The sequence below is a fragment of the Saccopteryx bilineata genome, chromosome 5, assembly GCF_036850765.1.
Source record: "Saccopteryx bilineata isolate mSacBil1 chromosome 5, mSacBil1_pri_phased_curated, whole genome shotgun sequence".
In the NCBI taxonomy this organism is placed as follows: Eukaryota; Metazoa; Chordata; class Mammalia; order Chiroptera; family Emballonuridae; genus Saccopteryx; species Saccopteryx bilineata.
Genome location: NC_089494.1, coordinates 206,460,106 through 206,463,601, shown reverse-complemented (window position 1 = coordinate 206,463,601; position 3,496 = coordinate 206,460,106). Strand labels below are relative to the sequence as shown.

General features: G+C 43.6%; 1 pseudogene; it reads left to right on the top strand.

The window, feature by feature from the left end:
* Window positions 1-3,034: 3,034 nt before the first annotated feature.
* On the top strand, window positions 3,035-3,256 carry LOC136306728 (ubiquitin-like protein 5 pseudogene; annotated as a pseudogene).
* Window positions 3,257-3,496: the final 240 nt, after the last annotated feature.

Genomic DNA, 3,496 nt, shown 5'->3' with positions numbered 1-3,496 from the left:
CAAAAGGGGAAGAATTACTGTATTTCCCCATGTATAAGGCGCACCTTAATTTTGGGGCCCGAAATGAAAAAAAAAAAAAAGTATTACATGAAGTTATTGAACTTAAGTTTTTTACTCATCATAAAATTCATACAACTCCTCATCAAGCATGAAAAAGAGGGAAATAAGACGCACCCAAGTTTTAGACCCCAAGTTTTTCAAAAAAGAGTGTGTTTTATATATGGGGAAATACAGTACATATTTTATATTCATTGAAATAATAGGTGACCAAAAGAATTACAGTTGAAGAATGATAGGTTAGTTAATAAGTATAGTTATAGCACTAAATGTTCTTATACAGAATGAATATTGTGCGTTAGTATTTCAAACACTCCGGTTTTCTTTTGTTGTTTTTTAGAGAAAGAGTCAGAGAGGGATAGATAGGGACAGACAGACAGGAACGCAGAGAGATGAGAAGCATCAATTATCAGCTTCTTGTTGCAATGCCTTAGTTGTTCATTGATTGCTTTCTCATATGTGCCTTGACTGCGGGCCTTCAGCAGACCGAGTAACCCCTTGCTTGAGCCAGCAACCCTGGGTCCAAGCTGGTGATCCTTGCCCAAACCAGATGAGCCTGCGCTCAAGCAGGCGACCTTGGGGTTTCGAACCTGGGTCCTCTGCATCCTCGTCCAACACTCTATCCACCATGCCACCGTCTGGTCAGGCAAACACTCTATTTTTAATGTGATAAATTTGCTTCTATTAAAAAAAATTATTGATGAGAGAAAGAGAGAGAAATATTGATTTGTTTTTCCTTACCAGGGATTGAACCTGCAACACTGGTGTATCCAGATGACACTCCAACCAACTGAGCTACCTGGCCAGGGGACAAATTGGCTCCTTTTTTTTTTTTTTTTTTTTACAGAGACAGAGAGAGAGTCAGAGAGAGGGATAGACAGGGGCAGACAGATAGGAACGGCGAGATGAGAAGCATCAATCATGAGTTTTTCATTGCGCATTGCAGCACCTTAGTTGTTCATTGATTGCTTTCTCATATGTGGCCTTCAGCAGACCGAGTAACCCCTTGCTCAAGCCAGTGACCTTGGGTTCAAGCTGGTGAACTTTTGCTCAAACCAGATGAGCCGTGCTCAAGCTGGAGAGCTCGGGGTCTCGAACCTGGGTCCTCGGCATCCCAGTTTGACGCTCTATCCACTGCGATACCGCCTGGTCAGGCCAAATTGGCTTCTTGATTTATTGAATCTAGGTTGGATTGACAGCCATGCTACTCACAAGTGATAATGAAACTAAAGTACTGTGTCTTGTTTTAATAATCCTTCTAGTAGAGAGACTAGTTTCATACAAGTATGCTGATCAGAATGGAAGAAGACTGTGAATCCATCACAGCAGTCTCTGGAGATACTTAGCCAAAATAAATCAAGAAATGCTGTATTGCCTGACCAGGCAGTGGCGCAGTGGATAGAGCATCGGTCTGGGATGTGGAAGACCCAGGTTTGAGACCCCGAGGTCGCCAGCTTGAGCAAGGGCTCATCTGGTTTGAGCAAAAAGCTCACCAGCTTGAGCCCAACATCGCTGGCTCAAGCAAGAGGTTACTTGGTCTGCTGAAGGCCCGTGGTCAAGGTACATAAAAACCAGACAGCCTGACCTGTGGTGGTGCAGTGGATAAAGCGTCGACCTGGAAATGCTGAGGTTGCTGGTTCGAAACCCGGGGCTTGCCTGGTCAAGGCACATGTGGGAGTTGATGCTTCCAGCTCCTCCCCCACTTCTCTCTCTCCCTGTCTCCCCCTCTCCTCTCTAAAATGAATAAATTAAAACAAAACAAAACAAAAAAACCCAGACATTGATCTCCAACTCCCCTTCCTTCTGAGATTGCCTTCTCTGTGTTTTCTTACTGAGTAGTGATGCCTGACGGTTGAGATTGTCATTATAATGGAAAGTACCATAGTGAATAACTTTACACTTCTAAAGCTCTCAGTATGTATAAAAAATAAGGAATTTGTTCTGAAGTTGGTATGGATCATAGTTTCTGAATAAGATTAAAGAAAGAAGGACTACAGCACATATTCTCTTAAAAAAAAAAAGAAATGCTGTATTTTAAAAACTCACCTTCAATTCTTTATCACTAGTCAGTTCCAGTTAAAGCTATGGTTATCTTTCTGCAAAATAAATGAATTCCAGGTCTAAATTTTCTATGCATGGATCTCTTGATAGAAATCAAAATTCAACAGGTTCTAATTCATAAGATCTTCGATTGTGTTGAAGATGTGTAGTATCAAGAATCCCTACTTCACTGATAAATTGTCAAATTATATAACATAATAATTTCATTGTTCCAAGGGTGTAATTTTTTTAGCGCAGTAGAGAGAGGGCAGGAGGGAGAGAGGGATAGACAGACGGGGAAAGAGATGAGACGCATCAACTTGTCATTATGGCACTTGATTGTTGTTGTTCACTGATTGCTTATCATATGTGCCTGGACCAAGCTGCTCAAGCCAGCGACCTTTGGGCTCAAGCCAGTGACGGTGGGATCATGTTGATGATCCCACTCTCAAGTAGGTGACACCATGCTCAAGCTGGCGAGTCTGCACTCAATTTGGGGACCTCAGGTTTCAAACCTGGGGCCTCAGTGTCCCAGGTCCACTCTCTATCCACTGCACCACCACTGGCCAGGCTCAGGTGTATGTAGGTCTTTATATTAGCATCAGCTCGGGTGGGAGACTACCCACGACTTCTCAGGAATTTATGGTCCTACTACACTGTGAGGTTACTTCCCTTAGAACCGCATTTTCATCTCTATCCCACCAGCCCCGGGGAACCAGACCTGAAGTATAGAGACCCCATAGCTGCTCCTGGGGACGCCAAGGCGAGGATTGGCCTGGGACCCAAAGAACTGGCGACCCTTTATTGATTGGCACTGCGGGAGGGGCGGGTGCTTTCATTTGCGTACTTCCGTTTCCGTTTGTCGGCATCTGCTGTGGCCCTTTGTTCTCCAAAGAGGAGGTTGTGACTCTGCAGCTCCTAGGCAGTTGGAAATAAGATGATTGAGGTTGTTTGCAATGACCGTCTGGGAAAGAAGGTCCGAGTAAAGTGCAACACTGATGACACCATCGGGGACCTTAAGAAGTTGATCGCAGCCCAAACGGGTACCCATTGGAATAAGATTGTGTTGAAGAAGTGGTACATGATTTTAAAGGACCACGTTTCTCTGGAGGACTATGAAATCCACGATGGGATAAACCTGGAGCTTTATTACCAATAGAGCAGTGGTATTCACAGGGGTGTACTCTTGGTGGCTTTTGTACTCATTATAAACAATGTTGTGAATTCTTCTAGTGCCAGAGTATCTCTTGAAAAGTTCTAGAAATTCATTTCAGAATTCCTCTGAAAAATAATTTACTAACTGCTGAGGGCTTTCTGAAGACAGCAATAGTGTCTCTGAGAAGATTAGGACACACAGTGACACTTAAAGACATTCTTGTCCTGGCGCTGCTTCTGGCAC